This window comes from Bombina bombina, chromosome 8, assembly GCF_027579735.1.
Source record: "Bombina bombina isolate aBomBom1 chromosome 8, aBomBom1.pri, whole genome shotgun sequence".
NCBI lineage: Eukaryota > Metazoa > Chordata > Amphibia > Anura > Bombinatoridae > Bombina > Bombina bombina.
Window position 1 is genome coordinate 18,962,029 of NC_069506.1, and position 20,023 is coordinate 18,982,051.

Sequence of the window (20,023 nt, forward strand, 5' to 3'; positions counted from 1 at the left end):
TGAAGATTCTTGGAGCCGTAGCCAATCCGAATGGAAGAGCTACAAACTGGTAGTGCCTGTCTAAGAAGGCAAACCTTAGATACCGGTGATGATCTTTGTGGATCGGTATGTGAAGGTAAGCATCTTTTAAATCCACTGTGGTCATGTACTGACCCTTTTGGATCATGGGTAAGATTGTCCGAATAGTTTCCATTTTGAAGGATGGAACTCTTAGGAATTTGTTTAGAATCTTTAAATCTAAGATTGGCCTGAAAGTTCCCTCTTTTTTGGGAACCACAAACAGGTTTGAGTAGAACCCTTGTCCTTGTTCCGACCGCGGAACCGGATGGATCACTCCCATTAATAACAGGTCTTGTACACAGCGTAGAAACGCCTCTTTCTTTATCTGGTTTGTTGACAACCTTGACAGATGAAATCTCCCTCTTGGGGGAGATAATTTGAAGTCTAGAAGGTATCCCTGAGATATGATCTCTAGTGCCCAGGGATCCTGAACATCTCTTGCCCAGGCCTGGGCGAAGAGAGAAAGTCTGCCCCCCACTAGATCCGGTCCCGGATCGGGGGCTCTCGATTCATGCTGTCTTTGGGGCAGCAGCAGGTTTCCTGGTCTGCTTGCTCTTGTTCCAGGACTGGTTAGGCTTCCAGCCTTGCCTGTAACGAGCAACAGCTCCCTCCTGTTTTGGTGCAGTGGAGGTTGACGCTGCTCCTGTTTTGAAATTCCGAAAGGGACGAAAACTAGGCTGTCTAGCCTTAGCTTTGGCTTTGTCTTGAGGTAGGGCGTGGCCCTTACCTCCTGTAATGTCAGCGATAATTTCTTTCAAACCGGGCCCAAATAAAGACTGCCCCTTGAAAGGTATATTAAGTAATTTGGACTTAGAAGTAACATCGGCTGACCAGGATTTTAGCCACAGCGCCCTACGTGCCTGTATGGCGAATCCTGAGTTCTTAGCCGTAAGTTTGGTTAAATGAACTACGGCCTCCGAAATGAAAGAATTAGCTAGTTTAAGGACTCTAAGCCTGTCCGTAATGTCGTCTAGCGTAGATGAACTAAGGTTCTCTTCCAGAGACTCAATCCAAAATGCTGCCGCAGCCGTAATCGGCGCGATACATGCAAGGGGTTGCAATATAAAACCTTGTTGAACAAACATTTTCTTAAGGTAACCCTCTAATTTTTTATCCATTGGATCTGAAAAAGCACAGCTATCCTCCACCGGGATAGTGGTACGCTTAGCTAAAGTAGAAACTGCTCCCTCCACCTTAGGGACCGTTTGCCATAAGTCCCGAGTAGTGGCGTCTATTGGAAACATCTTTCTAAATATTGGAGGGGGTGAGAACGGCACACCGGGTCTATCCCACTCCTTAGTAACAATTTCAGTTAGTCTCTTAGGTATAGGAAAAACGTCAGTACTCGCCGGTACCGCAAAGTATTTATCCAACCTACACAGTTTCTCTGGTATTGCAACGGTGTTACAATCATTAAGAGCTGCTAAGACCTCCCCTAGTAATACACGGAGGTTTTCCAATTTAAATTTAAAATTTGAAATATCTGAATCCAATCTGTTTGGATCAGAACCGTCACCCACAGAATGAAGCTCTCCGTCCTCATGCTCTGCGAGCTGTGACGCAGTATCAGACATGGCCCTAGTATTGTCAGCGCACTCTGTTCTCACCCCAGAGTGATCACGCTTGCCTCTTAGTTCTGGTAATTTAGACAAAACTTCAGTCATAACAGTAGCCATATCTTGTAATGTTATCTGTAATGGCCGCCCAGATGTACTAGGCGCCATAATATCACGCACCTCCCGGGCGGGAGATGCAGGTACTGCCGCGTGAGGCGAGTTAGTCGGCATAACTCTCCCCTCGCTGTTTGGTGAAATTTGTTCACATTGTACAGATTGACTTTTATTTAAAGTAGCATCAATACAGTTAGTACATAAATTTCTATTGGGCTCCACCTTGGCATTGGAACAAATGACACAGATATCTTCCTCTGAGTCAGACATGTTTAACACACTAGCAAAAAAACTTACAACTTGGTTATAATCTTTTTTAGCAAAAACGTACTGTGCCTCAAAGAGGTACTAAACGATTAAATGACAGTTGAAATAATGAACTGAAAAACAGTTATAGCATCAAACTTTAAAACAACACAACTTTTAGCAAAGGTTTGTTCCCATCAGTAAAATAACAATAATTAAATTTGACATAAAAAATACAAAGCAACGTTTTTATTCACAGTCACTATAAGAATTCTCACAGCTCTGCTGAGAGAATTTACCTCCCTTCAAAGAAGTTTGAAGACCCCTGAGATCTGTCAGAGATGAACCGGATCATGCAGGAAATATAAAAGTAACTGACTGGAATTTTTTGATGCGTAGCAAAGAGCGCCAAAAACGGCCCCTCCCTCTCCCACACAGCAGTGAAGAGAAACGAAACTGTCACAAATAAAAGCAAAAAAAGGCTGCCAAGTGGAAAATAATGCCCATTAATATTTATTCACACAGTACCTCAGCAATGTAAAACGATTCTACATTCCAGCAAAAACGTTTAACATGATAAATAGTTATTAAAAGGATTAGTGACCTTTAACAGAGTAGTTCCGGTGAAATACCATCCCCAGAATACTGAAGTGTATACATACATGTCATTTTAACGGTATGGCAGGATTTTCTCATCAATTCCATTCAGAAAATAAAAACTGCTACATACCTCAATGCAGATTCATCTGCCCGCTGTCCCCTGATCTGAAGCCTTTACCTCCCTCAGATGGCCGAGAACAGCAATATGATCTTAACAACTCCGGTTAAAATCATAGTAAAAAACTCTGGCAGATTCTTCCTCAAACTCTGCCAGAGAAGTAATAACACGCTCCGGTGCTATTGTAAAATAACAAACTTTTGATTGAAGTCATAAAAACTAAGTATAATCACCATAGTCCTCTCACACATCCTATCTAGTCGTTGGGTGCAAGAGAATGACTGGGACTGACGTAGAGGGGAGGAGCTATATGCAGCTCTGCTGGGTGAATCCTCTTGCATTTCCTGTTGGGGAGGAGTTATATCCCAGAAGTAATGATGACCCGTGGACTGATCACACATAACAGAAGAAATTAGGCCTTTTTTGTCCCTTGATTTGGACCTGTCCTGAGGAAGGGCATGATCTTTTCCTCCAGTGATATAAGTAATAATCTCCTTCAAACTAGGCCTGAATAGGGTCTGCCCCTTGAAGGGAAGTTAAGTAGCATATTTATTAAAGTCACGACAGCTGACCATGATATAAGCCATAGCGCTCTGCGCGCCAGTATAGTAAAAAACAGAATTATTAGCCGTTAGTCTAGTCAAAGGAACAAAGGCATCAGAAAACAAAGGAATTGGCTAGCTTAAGTGCTCTAAGCTTGTCAAATATATTCATCCAATGGAGCCTGTAAAGCCTCATCAAGAGACTCAAACCAGAACGCCGCAGCAGCAGTGACAGGAGCAATGCGTGCAAGGGGCTGCAGGATAAAACCTTGTTGAATAAACATTTTTTATCCATTGGATCTAAAAAAGCACAACAGTCCTCGCCAGAGGTAGTGGTACGCTTAGCTAGAGTAGAAACTCTTCTCTCCACCTTAGGAACTGTCTGCCATAAGTCCCGTGTGGTGGCAACTATTAGAAAACATTCTTCTAAAAAATAGGAGGGGAAGAGAACGGCACACCTGGTCTATCCCATTCCTTATGAAAAATTTTAGTAAACCTCTTTAGGTATTGGAAAAACATAAGTACACACCGGCACTGCATATTATTTATCCAGTCTACACAATTTCTCTAGCACTGCGATTGTACACATTCATTCAGAGCAGCTAAATCCTCCCTGAGCAACAAGTGGAGGTTCTCAAGCATAAATTTTAAATGTAGAAATATCAGAATCAGGTTAAATCATCTTCCCTGAGTCACAAATATCACCCACAGACTAAGCATATTGTGAGGTAGTATCAGACATGGTTCTTAAAGCGTCTGTATGCTCTGTATCTACCCCCAGAGCTGTTTTGCTTTCCTTTAATTTCAGGTAGTCTGACTAATACTGCTGCCAGTGTATTATACACAACCTTTGCCATGTCTTGTAAAATAAACGCTATGGGCGCCATTGATATACTTGGCGCCATTTGAGCGTGAGTCCCTGGAGCGGGAGTCAAAGGGTCTGACACGTGGGGAGAGTTAGTCGGCATAACTTCCCCCTCGACAGAATCCTCTGGTAAAATAAACGCTATGGGTGCCCTTGATGTACTTGGCGCCATTTGAGCGTGAGTCCCTAAAGCGGGAGTCAAAGGGTCTGACACGTGGGGAGAGTTAGTCGGCATAACTTCCCCCTCGACAGAATCCTCTGGTGATAATGTTTTTAAATACAAAAAATGATCTTTATTGTTTAACATGAAATCAGTACATCTGGTACACATTCTAAAATGGGGTTCCACCATGGCTTTAAACATAATAAACACAGAGCCTCCTCTATGTTAGACATGTTAGAACTAATAAAGAGACTAGTAAGCTTGGAAAACACTTTAAATCAAGTTAACAAGCAAATATAACAAACGTTACTGTGCCTTTAAGAGAAACAAATTTTGTCAAAATTTGAAAAACAGTGAAAAAAGGCAGTAAATCAAACGAAATTTTTACAGTACATGTAATAAGTTAACAGAGCATTGCACCCACTTGCAAATGGATGATTAACCCCTTAATGCAAAAAACAGATAAAAAAAAAAAAAAAAAAAAGAAATTTTTTTTAAACAGACACAACAAAACTGCCACAGCTGAGCTGTGGATTACCTTCCCTATAACTGTTTCTATGCAAAATTTAAGCCAGCCATGTGGAAAAATTAGGCCCCAATAAGTTTTATCACCAAACATATGTTAAAAAACGATTAAACATGCCAGCAAACGTTTTAAAACACATTCTTATAAGAGTATGTATGTCTATTAATAAGCCTGATCCAGTCGCTATCACTGCATTTAAGGCTTTACTTACATTACTTCGGTATCAGCAGTATTTTCTTAGTCAATTCCATTCCTTAGAAAAATATATTACTGCACATACCTTAGCATATATCTCTATCAATCAGCCTGGTACCAGTCGCTTTCACTGCATTTAAAGGCTGTACTTACATTACTTCGGTATCAGCAGTATTTTCTTAGTCAATTCCATTCCTTAGAAAAATATTTTACTGCACATACCTTATTTGCAGGAAAACCTGCACGCCATTCCCCCTCTGAAGTACCTTACTCCTCAGAATGTGTGAGAACAGCAACTGGATCTTAGTTACGTCTGCTAAGATCATAGAAAAAACGCAGGCAGATTCTTCTTCCAAATACTGCCTGAGATAAACAGCACACTCCGGTGCCATTTAAAAATAACAAACTTTTGATTGAAGAAATAAACTAAGTATAAAAAACCACAGACTCTCACGACCTCCTATCTATGTTGAGACTTGCAAGAGAATGACTGGTAATGGCAGTTAGGGGAGGAGCTATATAGCAGCTTTGCTGTGGGTGGACTCTTGCAGCTTCCTGTTGGGAAGGAGAATATATCCCATAAGTAATGGATGATCCGTGGACTGGATACACTTAACAAGAGAAATACACTTTTCAAGCTTCCAGCACAGGGAGGCCTGGGAGTCCCCCATCTCTACTCTTATTATCTTGCTATATCACTACAGAGAATCTCAGAATGGGTCAACTCAGATAGGTCCAATCAAAAAAGCTGGGTGCAAATAGAAAATGATTTGGCCATCACACACCACCTAAACACTATAAGCTGGAACCCTACTTTCTTCAATAGACACTCTATATCCTCCTCCTTCATTACCAATGAGACCTGGTCAGATTAGAGGCTCATCTGCAAAAAGGCAAACAAAATATCCTCTAGATACTCCCCCCTCACCCCTATATTAAATAACGTAGAATTTAGACCTGGTATGTCTCCAGAGTTTAACACCCATTAAGACCATTCACAATCCCTACCTTTATATTCATTGATAGACAATACTGGGAATATTAAAACTAAACCCCAACTTGACACCCTAGTCCACCCTTTCCTTTCATCCTGGTTTCGTATACATCAAATGAGACACTACATAGTCACACGCAAATTTAAAAAAAAAACTAGTTCGACCTCTCACAACCTTTGAACTCTGTGTGTCTAAAGAGAAAATAAAGGGAGTAATCTCCAAGTTATACAAACTCACCTTATCAAACACCTTTCCAAATCTCCCTTCATACACAAAAAGGTGGGACAATGAGCTCAACAAGAATACTCCCACTAAGACTTGGACCCGTAGATTTACTAACCTATCTCACTCAGGACATTCGGCACAGGCAAAAGAAACCAACATTAAAATAATGATCAGATGGGGGCGGAGCCAACTACCTAAGAGACCAGACGTGCATTGCAAGAGCTCTGGCTCTCAATTTTGACAATAGGGGTAAAAAAATAAGTTAACATATTTTTACAGTTTTACTGAAGACCCATGCTAGTTTGCTTCATAAAGCATCCTACTAATCAAGTATGGAACTCTACATTATATACTTAATCTCAACCTAAGCCTTGCACTGCAGCCACGCAGATGGAGATATCTGGCGTAGTTTAGGGAAGACCTATGTTAGTCATAACGGGACTTGCAGCTCACGATACCCCCGCGGTGGGCCGCTATTTGCACCCAGCTAATTAAATTGAGTTGTCGGAGCAGCAGCAATGGAGATATCAGCTGTGGTTTAGGACTCTCTAAAAAGGAAAATGGCGGCCGAGGTGGACTGGGAGTTGATAGCTTCAGGTTTTATTGAGACCTCCTGCCGACTCCTAGAAGCACTCTTGACTAAGCTCCCTACCTCGACAGACCATGGTTCTATACCTGCTATCCAGGCTAATCGAGGCAGCGGAACTCACAAAGTGGAAGAAAAACAGAATTTATGCTTACCTGATAAATTACTTTCTCCAACGATGTGTCCGGTCCACGGTGTCATCCATTACTTGTGGGATATTCTCCTCCCCCACAGGGAAAGGCAAGGAGAGCACACAGCAAGAGCTGTCCATATAGTCCCTCCCAGGCTCCGCCCCCCCAGTCATTCGACCGACGGTTAGGAGAAAAAAAAAGAGAAACTATAGGGTGCCGTGGTGACTGTAATGTATAGAGAAAGAAATTATTCAAACCTGATTAAAAAACCAGGGCGGGCCGTGGACCGGACACACCGTTGGAGAAAGTAATTTATCAGGTAAGCATAAATTCTGTTTTCTCCAACATTGGTGTGTCCGGTCCACGGTATCATCCATTACTTGTGGGAACCAATACCAAAGCTTTAGGACACGGATGAAGGGAGGGAGCAAATCAGGTTACCTAAACAGAAGGCACCACGGCTTGCAAAACATTTCTCCCAAAAATAGCCTCCGAAGAAGCAAAAGTATCAAATTTGTAGAATTTGGACAAAGTGTGCAGAGAAGACCAGGTCGCTGCCTTACATATCTGATCAACAGAAGCCTCGTTCTTGAAGGCCCATGTGGAAGCCACAGCCCTAGTAGAGTGAGCTGTGATTCGTTCAGGAGGCTGCCGTCCGGCAGTCTCGTAAGCCAATCGTATGATGCTTTTCAGCCAAAAGGAAAGAGAGGTAGCAGTAGCTTTTTTTGACCTCTCCTCTTGCCAGAATAAACGACAAACAGAGAAGACATTTGTCTGAAATCCTTTGTTGCTTCTAAATAGAACTTTAAAGCACGGACTACATCTAAATTGTGAAACAAGCGTTCCTTCTTTGAAACTGGATTCGGACACAAAGAAGGCACAACTATTTCCTGGTTAATATTCTTGTTGGAAACAACCTTTGGAAGGAAACCAGGTTTAGTACGCAAAACAACCTTATCTGAATGGAACACCAGATAGGGCGGATTACACTACAGAGCAGATAATTCAGAAACTCTTCTAGCAGAAGAAATAGCAATCAAAAACAGAACTTTCCAAGATAACAACTTGATATCTATGGAATGTAAGAGTTCAAACAGAACCCCTTGAAGAACTGAAAGAACCAAATTTAGACTCCAGGGAGGAGTCAAGGGTCTGTAAACAGGCTTGATCCTGACCAAAGCCTGAACAAAAGCTTGAACATCTGGCACAGCTGCCAGTCGTTTGTGTAACAAGACAGATAAAGCAGAAATCTGTCCTTTTAGAGAACTCGCTGATAATCCCTTATCCAAACCTTCTTGGAGAAAGGAAAGGATCCTAGGAATTTTAATCGTACAGATATATCTTTTCCATATTTTATGGTAATCTTTCTAGTCACAGGTTTTCTGGCTTCTACCAGAGTATCTATCACAGAATCCGAAAACCCACGCTTAGACAAAATCAAGCGTTCAATTTCCAAGCAGTCAGCTGGAGAGAAACTAGATTTGGATGTTCGAATGGACCTTGTACTAGAAGATCCTGTCTCAAAGGTAGCTTCCATGGTGGAGCCGATGACATATTCACCAGGTCTGCATACCAAGTCCTGCGTGGCCACGCAGGAGCTATCAAAATCACAGAGGCCTTCTCCTGTTTGATCCTGGCTACCAGCCTGGGAATGAGAGGGAACGGTGGAAACGCATAAGCTAGGTTGAAAGTCCAAGGCGCCACTAATGCATCCACTAGAGTCGCATTGGGATCCCTGGATCTGGACCCGTAGCAAGGAACCTTGAAGTTCTGACGAGACGCCATCAGATCCATGTCTGGAATGCCCCATAATTGGGTCAACTGGGCAAACACCTCCGGGTGGAGTTCCCACTCCCCCGGATGAAAAGTCTGACGACTCAGATAATCCGCCTCCCAGTTTTCCACTCCTGGGATGTGGATCGCAGACAGGTGGCAGGAGTGATCCTCCGCCCATTTGATGATCTTGGTCACCTCTCTCATCGCCAGGGAACTCCTTGTTCCCCCCTGATGGTTGAAGTAAGCAACAGTCGTCATGTTGTCTGATTGGAATCTTATGAATCTGTCCTTTGCTAGTTGAGGCCAAGCCCGGAGAGCATTGAATATCGCTCTCAGTTCCAGAATGTTTATCGGAAGAAGAGACTCTTCCCGAGACCATAGACCCTGAGCTTTCAGGGAATCCCAGACCGCGCCACAGCCTAATAGACTGGCGTCGGTCGTGACAATGACCCACTCTGGTCTGCGGAATCCTGGGTCAGCCACCAACGGAGTGAGTCTCTGGTCTTCTGATCTACTTGAATCACTGGAGACAAGTCTGTATAGTCCCCATTCCACTGTTTGAGCATGCACAGTTGTAATGGTCTTAAATGAATTCGCGCAAAAGGAACTATGTCCCTTGCTGCAACCATCAACCCTACTACTTCCATGCACTGAGCTATGGAAGGCCGTAGAACAGAGTGAAGAACCTGACAAGCGTTTAGAAGCTTTGACTCTCTGACATCTGTCAGGAAAATCTTCATTTCTAAAGAATCTATTATTGTTCCCAAGAAAGGGACTCTTGTTGACGGAGACGGGGAACTTTTTTCTATGTTCGCCTACCACCCGTGAGATCTGAGAAAGGCTAGAACAATGTCTGTGTGAGCCTTTGTCTTTGAAAGAGACGACGCTTGAATTAGGATGTCGTCCAAGTAAGGTGCCACTGCAATGCCCCTGGGTCTTAGAACCGCTAGAAGGGACCCGAGCACCTTTGTGAAAATCCTTGGAGCAGTGGCTAGTCCGAATGGGAGAGCCACAATAGGTAATGTTTGTCCAGAAAGGCGAACTGATGATGATCTTTGTGGATAGGAATATGCAGATACGCATCCTTTAGATCCACGGTAGGCATAAATTGACCCTCCTGGATTGTAGGTAAAATCGTTCGAATAGTTTCCATTTTGAACGATGGCACTCTGAGAAATTTGTTTAGAATTTTTAAATCCAGAATTGGTCTGAAAGTTCCCTCTTTTTTTGGGAACTACAAACAGATTTGAGAAAAACCCCTGACCTTGTTCCACAGTTGGAACTGGGTGTATCACTCCCATCTTTAACAGGTCTTCTACACAATGTAAGAATGCCTGTCTCTTTACTTGGTTTGAAGATAAGTGAGACATGTGGAACCTTCCCCTTGGGGGTAGTTCCTTGAATACTAGAAGATAACCCTGAGAGACTATTTCTAGTGCCCAGGGATCCTGAACATCTCTTGCCCAAGCCTGAGCAAAGAGAGAGTCTGCCCCCTACTAGATCCGGTTCCGGATCGGGGGCTACCTCTTCATGCTGTCTTGGTAGCAGCAGCAGGCTTCTTGGCCTGTTTACCCTTGTTCCAGCCTTGCATTGATTTCCAAGCTGGTTTAGTCTGGGAAGCGTTACCCTCTTGTCTAGAGGCTGCCGAGTTGGAAGCCGGTCCGTTCCTGAAATTGCGAAAGGAACGAAAATTGGACTTATTCTTAGCCTTGAAAGGTTTATCTTGTGAGAGGGCATGGCCCTTTTCCCCAGTGATGTCTGAAATAATCTCTTTCAATTCTGGCCCAAAAGGGGTCTTACCTTTGAAAGGGATATTAAGCAATTTTGTCTTGGAAGATACATCCGCCGACCAAGACTTTAGCCAGAGCGCTCTGCGCGCCACAATTGTAAACCCTGATTTTTTATTTTTTTTTTATTTTTTTTTATTTTTTCCGCTAACCTCGCTAACTGCAAAGCGGCGTCTAAAATAAAGGAATTAGCTAACTTAAGTGCGTAAATTCTGTCCATGACTTCCTCATACGGAGTCTCCCTACTGAGCGACTTTTCCATTTCCTCGAACCAGAACCACGCTGCTGTAGTGACAGGAATAATGCACGAAATAGGTTGAAGGAGGTAACCTTGCTGTACAAAAATCTTTTTAAGCAAACCCTCCAATTTTTTATCCATAGGATCTTTGAAAGCACAATTGTCCTCAATAGGAATGGTCGTGCGCTTGGCTAGAGTAGAAAACTCCCCCTCGACCTTAGGGACTGTTTGCCATGTGTCCTTCCGGGGGTCGACCATAGGGAACAATTTCTTAAATATAGGAGGGACAAAAGGTATGCCTGGCTTCTCCCACTCCTTATTCACTATGTCCGCCACCCGTTTAGGTATCGGAAAAGCATCAGGGTGCACCGGGACCTCAAGGAACTGTCCATCTTGCACAATTTTTCTGGGTTGACCAGATTGTCACAATCATCCAGAGTAGATAGCACCTCCTTAAGTAATGCGCGGAGATGCTCTAATTTAAATTTAAATGTCACAACATCAGGTTCTGCCTGTTGAGAAATTCTTCCTGTATCAGAAATTTCCCCATTTGACAAACCCTCCCTCACTGCCACTTCAGATTGGTGTGAGGGTATGACAGAAAAATTATCATCAGCGTCCTCCTGCTCTACAGTGTTTAAAACAGAGCAATCGCGCTTTCTCTGAAATGCTGGCATTTTGGATAAAATATTAGCTATGGAGTTATCCATTACTGCCGTCAATTACTGCATAGTAACAAGCATTGGCGCGCTAGAAGTACTAGGGGTCGCCTGCGCGGGCATAACTGGTATAGACACAGAAGGAGATGATGTAGAACTATGTCTACTTCCTTCATCTGAGGAATCATCCTGGGCAACTTTACAATTTGTGACAGTTCTGTCCTTACTTTGTTTGGACGCAATTATCGCACTATATTTGAAGGGGGAACCACATTGGCTACCATACATACAGAACATGATCTATCTGAAGGTACAGACATGTTAAACAGGCTTAAACTGGTTAATAAAGCACAAAAACCGTTTTAAAACAAAACCGTTACTGTCTCTTTAAATGTTAAACAGGGCACACTTTATTACTGAATATGTGAAAAACTATGAAGGAATTATCCAATCTTTACCAAATTTTCACCACAGTGTCTTAATACATTCAAAGTATTGCACCCCAATTTTCAAGCTGTTAACCCTTAAAATGTGGAAACCGGAGCCGTTTTTAATTTTAACCCCCTTACAGTCCCAGCCACAGCCTTTGCTGCAACTTCACCAATCCCAGGGGGGTATATGATACCAAATGAAGCCTTCTAGGAACGTTTTTAGTGGATTCCAGACCCTCACACATGCAGCTGCATGTACTGAACTCAAAATTAACTGTACAGTAATGGCGCGAAAATGAGGCTCTGCCTACTACAGAGAAAGGCCCTTCCTGACTGGGAAGGTGTCTTAACAAGTGCCTGGTGCTAAAAACGTTCCCCAATGTTATAAAAGTGTGAAATACAACTTCAAACTGCATATAATACTTAAATAAAGCAATCGATTTAGCCCCTAAAAGTGTCTACCAGTTTATAGCCCATATTAAGCCCTTTATTCTGTTTGAAACTAAGAAAATGGCTTACCGATCCCCATGAGGGGAAAATGACAGCCTTCCAGCATTACACAGTCTTGTTAGAAAAATGGCTAGTCATACCTTAAGCAGAAAAGTCTGCAAACTGTTTCCCCCAACTGAAGTTACTTCATCTCAACAGTCCTATGTGGAAACAGCAAACGATTTTAGTAACTGCTGCTAAAATCATATTCCTCTTTCAAACAGAACTCTTCATCTCTTTCTGTTTCAGAGTAAATAGTACATACCAGCACTATTTTAAAATAACAAACTCTTGATAGAAGAATAAAAAACTACAACTAAACACCACAAACTCCTCACCATCCCCGAGGAGATGCTACTTGTTCAGAGCGGCAAGGAGAATGACTGGGGGGGCGGAGCCTGGGAGGGACTATATGGACAGCTCTTGCTGTGTGCTCTCCTTGCCTTTCCCTGTGGGGGAGGAGAATATCCCACAAGTAATGGATGACACCGTGGACCGGACACACCAATGTTGGAGAAACTACCTACTCATAACCACTCATACGCATCGAGACAATACAGGGGCTGCGTCTCGGGTTTGGCAGAAATCCTCCTCCTCTTCTTTGGCCGGGAGCCCCTCTGCGCTTGGTTTCGCCTGCAGTCTTGGAGCGGCATTGGGAATTGGCTTGAGAGGCGACATGGAGTTGTTCCACGCATGTACATCGGGAGAGGTCTTAGGAGAACCCCAGAACACTTTTAGCAGTGAACTGACTTCCTACTTGGCCGCACACTCAGAACTGTTTATGGAGCCCTGCATGATGAATGGAGCTATAGGCAGTTGTCCGTTAATGTTGTCTCAGAGAAGGTCTCCAGCCCTGCGTTCTGGTGTGGGGTAAAAGATTCCTCCTTTTGGTATGCCACACCATAGCATTATCTCTCATCCAGATTACAAATTTCCCGGAGAGACTGTATGTTAACGTGGACATTCTACCATAGATGTGCTAAAGTGACTTACCAGTGTCCTTTTATGGATTAATAACTTTTTGTCTCAATTAGACTGTTTCATTCTATTCTATTTGCATGGTTTATTTTTTTAGCTCATTCCACTGCTGTTCCTTAGCTAAATCTTTGTTGTGCTTATGACTAGGTGTGTTCACCATACAATGGTAGTCTACTGAACTACCTTTCTTAAAGTTTATGATCCCACATAAGAGAAGAACAGAGCGCAACCGCAACTCAAGGTAAAAGTTTTATTGATTCTTCGAGCGCTAAAAACAAATTGCACTTACAAGATATTGGCAATATTCAGGCCTTATGGTTTAAGAGTCCACTGGACCGCAATCTCACTGACAGCACTCCACGCTGAAATCAGGTATGGCGTCTCTGTGAAGTCCGCAGGCACAGGTGTTAATGACCAGGTTGTAACGATACTTGCAAGGGCAATTGATATAAAAGTCTGCAACAGTGTCCCTTTGTTTAACTTAGGTCTACGCGTTTCGTCCTTTTCAATAGGACTTTCTCAAGACTCAGGGCTTATAGTTCAAATTCGCAGGGATCCTCTCTTTAAAACACCAGCTTCAATTCTATAGGCTGGCACACAGACCAATCCAAAGGACCGATCAGACACACCTACTCCCAGTCTAATTTTTACTGCTGCGGTGTGTTTGACTGGAGCTGCCGGTCTCTATACTAACAATTTCAATAGGAACAACAATCCAATTCTTATGAATTAAACTTGAACAATCTTGCTAATAATTATTATAAAATGGATACATACATATAAACACATTTAAACTACAAAGTGTTGAGGGGGGGAGGAAATAGGGATTTGATCATGATTGAGATTGAGTCAGGCTAGATGGAAAGCGGAATTAACACACCATTATATTTTGGAATGTTACTGAAAGGTCGATAAACCAAAATTACTCTTGTCTTGTGTGGAAAACTCACATATTCAATCACTTGAAGGCTGTAATGTTATTGTATTTGTATTTTTTGTTTTTATGTTTCTAACTGTTATTTAAGATGCTGTATGTAATAACATTCAAAAGTCAATAAAAAAAACTTTCATATAAACTACAAAGTGTTAATACTTAACGATTAAAATAGCGACTAAGAGAAAATCTACTAAAAGCTCTGCTGAAAGTTCTTAAAGGGATATTTACACTACCTTCTCACATCTAATACCCCCTATTACTCTGCTAAAAATAACTATTGACTGTTAATTATGAATTAATTTATTATTTAGTTAAAATGTACCAACACCAATCTTGACTCCTCTTGATAAAATGTATAATTTATAATTACCTAAAAGCTTAATTAAAAATTGATTTTTCCATAAAAATTTTTTATTATTATTTCAGTAAGTTAATTACTACTTAAAACGATCTATTCAAATCACAAATCCATTATACAGAATAAATAAACTCATAGAAACAAAGGATTTATTTTATTTTATTTAATTTTACTTTATATTATATTTTGTTTTAATCTATCTATACATATGTATACCCTCTTTTGCATTTCACGGAATTAAGTCATAAATACTTGTAGGTCCAAATCTATATTTAACCCTTTTGGGACCAAGCAATCTAGAGATTGGATCCACTTTGTTTCTCTTTTCCTCAACTCAGTTAATCTTTGATGTGGGTTAGTGGTCACAGATACTGTTTCTAAGATACTGATTCTGAGGCTACTAGGGTCATTATTATGAAATATTCGAAAGTGGTCAGATACGCTATGTGTCTTGAGGCCTTGTTCTATGTTGTAAATGTGCTCATAACATCTACGCTTTATTTTTCTCTTTGTCCTGCCCACATAGACACACCCACATTTACACGTTAAACTATACACAACATATGTGGATTGACAGGTACCTCGTGATTTGATGGAAAATGGTTTTACTTGACTTGTATCCATAATAGAATCCCTATTCCAAATTAAGGGGCACATGCAACAGTTTTTAGGGTTACAGGTTAGCGCAGTGTTAGGGTTACAGGTTATGATCCCACATATTTGAGCTTAACCACAAGGAAATACCTCACTTAGCTCTCACTGCATAAAAAATAAAAACTTCCCCTCTCTACATTTAAATTTACTGATATCTGGTGTACTGTGTCAATTTATTTAATCTTACTTGCTAAGTTTCACCTCATCTTATATTTAGTTAACTTAGTGAGCCTATGTTGTAAGTTTTATCTTCTGAGGTCAGTGAGGGTATGGTTATATGTGTATGATAATGCTCTGAAAAAAGAATGTGCTGAGTTCTTACTTACAGCTTTAGATTATGATGGATAGCTTACCCCCAATAGAGCCAATATTTTGATTCATGACCCGAGGGAAAACTATTGGGGATCTTATCTGTGCTCATAATTTCTATATAATTAAACAACCAACAACCCTTGGGCCATTGCTTTAAGCCATTCAATTTGCATTTCAGAACTGTCCCAACACTTTGCTGAGTGGAGGTTTCTGTTATAGTCCCCTATTGCTATTAGATTTGCAGCCCATGCTCCTGAATCTTTTATTTGATTTATTCCAATTTAACATTGGAACATTATTGAGTTAAAGTTGTGTGTCTTTTTTTAGAACAATACTACAGTTTTCTCATGGACTATAGTGTATATGTTAATATTATTACTTGGCCATAAACCTAGACTACGTCACATTGTTTATAGTCCAGCCCTAGCTTGTTCTATACATACTTGCCTGCTCCTCTTATATAGCTGAGTAATATATAGGTTATGTTACCTAGCCCATTTATTCCTGTCTAAGCCTTTTAGAATTTGTCATATTCCCCTCTCCTTTGATTACAAATATTTTCTAGCAGACATGGTCCACCTGCGCTGGGTGTAGGCCCCACACTCAGCAGACAAGTTCCAATTAAGGGAGAGGGAGAATTATAATTTTCCATAATAGTACAGATCCCTCTATATTTTACCTCAAGCTAATAAAGGTCATATGATAGCAATCCTTTTCATTCAGAGATAATGACAATACCGCATTATAAACCTAGCTTATCTCTACTATATCTATACGAGCAATGGGTTATATTTGTATACGGTATGCACGGTTCATGAGGCAGGCAATTACTATTTATAGGTGAGGAACTGTAGCTGGACCCTCTTTGGATAATTGGTGTGCTGGGTTTGTGGAGCAAGGTTGCTGGGATGTTGGTGGATTTTCTCCTATTGTTGATGTTTGCTGCCTGTGCGCACATACGTTTGAGCCTTGTCCAACTCGATGAAAGTGCTACCAGTTGATTTGATACTACTCTCCTATTAACCCCATACATTAAGTCTAGTGGCGACTCATTATCTATTCTATAGATCATTTGCCTGCTCGCATGCTAATACATATCGATATAAAACCTATATTTATCCATTACACCACAGAATTTCTTACTTTAATAGAAAGCTCCCTCAGCTACCTGCTAATCTTACCTAGGTTTATTTTAACCCCTCAATGTTAATTTCTACTCATAATCTTTTATATTTACTATTGCCTGACTATACCTCAAACCATCCAGTCGACAAGTGGTTCCAAGTAGTTCAGCATCCCTTAGTAGACTTGCTCTGGTAAATTCTTCCTACCCCAGTAGCTTAAGATCCAACTCACTTAACCCACCACCTCCCCCCCCCACTACTATATAATGAGCCCCCTGAATTTGGAGGCCTAAATACGCGGTTTTACTTGTACATACCGCAACCATAATAATTTCCTTAATATTTACTCTCATATAATCCTATATTGTTGACCTTATTTAACCTATCTAGTTCAGCAAGCCTAATCAACACTTCTTAATAGCTGAATTTTGTTGGATAGTTGCCACCCCTTGACCATTAATAAGTAAACAGATATAATACCACAAGCCAACTAGTATCCCTTGTATTAGTGAGACCTATAGGAGATGTTCTCTGGTGCTGTAACACTGACCTCATATCCCTCCCTCTTCATGCGTATGACACACTGACAAGTTGGATTTCAAATAAATCTCCCCTTGCTCTAGATGTATAATATTCCATTCTTTTTATCCCTGCAACTCTCCACAACTAATATATAACCTCCGCCTCCCCCCAGTAATAAGTCTCTTAGATTTTGGAGAGCTAAATATGCGGATTCTCTTGCCCCTACCGCACTTTCCATCACTCCCTTAGTAATTTTTTTTTCTCTATTTCATATAATACCATAACACGGAATCCATCTATTTCACTCAGATCAGCAGGTCTGTTCAATAGTTCATATTAACTAAGTCTTTCCTCCTACAGCATTTAGCAGGGGCCTTTCTTAAGACGACTAAGACCAGAACAAAGGCCGTAAGCGGCTTGATATATTAGTTTGAAGGCTCTACTGTGGATTCTATTTATTACTAGGGGAGTTTATATTATATTATATATAATACATTGCATCCTACATTTTATATTATATTTTGTATTTTTGTTTAGATCTATGGACGGTTAAACTTATTTCCTAGAATTATGAAAAATTGAGGTTGAGTTCACGTTACCCTGTTATATGTGCTCTAATACAATCTGAATACTTCACAATGTTATATATTACAATGACCTTTTGTATTGTTACCATTTGTTTTATACTGGTTGCTCATGCAACAATTATGTAATGTTTTCATTTTATCCTCCTCAATAAAGAAAAATTGAAATAAAATCATGATGAGATGGTACTTAACACCAGCTAGATTAAAATGTATATATAAAAAATCATCAGGTTCCTGCTCGAGAGGGTGTCCCCAGGAGGGACATTTAACTCACATATGGTGGGAATGCGACTACATCAAATCATACTGGTCCGACATATTCAAGAACATTAACAAAATTCTAGGAACGCAAATTTCACCATGCCCGGAAATAGTTATGCTAAATCAACCCACCGACATCACTTGTAAAATAAGAAAACATTTGTTCCACATCATGCTCAACTCAGCTAATCAACTACTTCCGAGAAAATGGAAGACAGCACTTATACCCATTGGAAAAATCTTATCGATAAAAATGTAATGCTAGAAAGGCTTTACTATTTTAAATTAGGCCAGTTGGCTCTCTATCATGATATGCTGATTTTGTGGGAATCCTTTATATACAGTGATAAATGTAAGCGAAATGATAAACCTAGTCAGTAATATACACGTCTTCTTAAGACATGAGGGGCATTTACAAAACGCTCCACACGTAGATAACGCAATAGGTAATAGGGTACAGTATTTTGTTTCTTTACGTTCTTTCTTTCCTACTATCTGTTTTTCCTCCTCTATTTTTGTCTAAATGATTTTAATTTAACTTAAACTAAGTTATTTCCCTCATAAGTTGAAAGGCAATTGTCAAGTTATAGACTGTTTATATTCTGGACATTCACTCAGAAATAGCGCAGTTATAAGCACTAGATGCCCTCACCCCAAACCCAAGTGGGAAAGCTCATGCGCTATATATCTTTCTCAGAGACTTTAAGCTTCCCAATCCTTAGCTCATATGTGAAGGAATTGTCAGCCTGAGGCATCCAATTAGAGACTTTTGTGTGTCCAATTCTTGAGAATTGTGAAGTGCAATTGCTTAACCCAAAGTTTACAGTTTACTTATGTTTTATTGTCATTGTAATAATGTAAAACTGAATAAAAATATAAAATAAAAAAAAAATAAGATAGGGATGAGTTAATATTTAATGTAAAGTTAGCGGCTTCTTAGGTTTAGGGGTTAATAGCTTAGTTTATGGCAATGTGGGAGGCTGGAGGTTTAGGGGTTAATAGGTTTAGTAAGTGGTAGTGATGTGGGAGGCCAGGGGTTTAGGGGTTAATACATTTAGTTGCGGTGGGCTCCGGGATCGGAGGGATAGGGATTAATACATTTATGGCTAGATTATGAGTTTTGCGGTATGAGTGAAAAAGCAGCGTTAAGGCTCTTTTTCACTACCGCTGGTATTACGAGTCTTGCAGGTAGGGGCACCGCACACTTTTTGGCCGTAACGCAACTTAATTACCGCAGCTTTCAAAAAGTCCTTTTTCAATGGGACTTCCATAGTGCCGGTATTACGATTCTGCCTGGGAGGCCAAAAAGTTAGCGGTACACCCTATACCGCCAAGATCCATACCGTAAACTGTCAGTAGTTGTGTCAGTCCATACTGTAAAAGTCAGTAGTTATGGGTTTTACGCTACAAAGATGTAGCGTAAAACTCATAACTAAAGTGCTAAAAAGTACACTAACACCCATAAACTACCTATTAACCCCTAAACCGAGCCACTCCCGCATTACAAACACTAAAATAAAATTATTAACCCCTAATCTGCCGCTCCGGACATCGCCGCCACTATAATAAACATATTAACCCCTAAACCGCCACACTCCGGCATCACAAACACTAGTTAAATATTATTAACCCCTAATCTGCCGCCCCTAACATCGCCGCCGCCACCTACCTACATTTATTAACCCCTAATCTGCCACCCCCGTCGCCACCACTATACTAAATTTATTAACCCCTAAATCTAACCCTAACACCCCCTAACTTAAATATAATTAAAATAAATCAAATTAAAACCTACTATCATTACCTAAATAATTCATATTTAAAACAAGACTTATCTGTAAACTAAACCCTAAGCTAGCTACAATATAACTAATAGTTACATTGTAGCTAGCTTAGGGTTTATTTTTAGCTCTTTTCCAAGTGCCCAAACCCCTAATCTAAAAATAAAACCCACCCAATAAACCCTTTAAAAAGCCTAACACTAACCA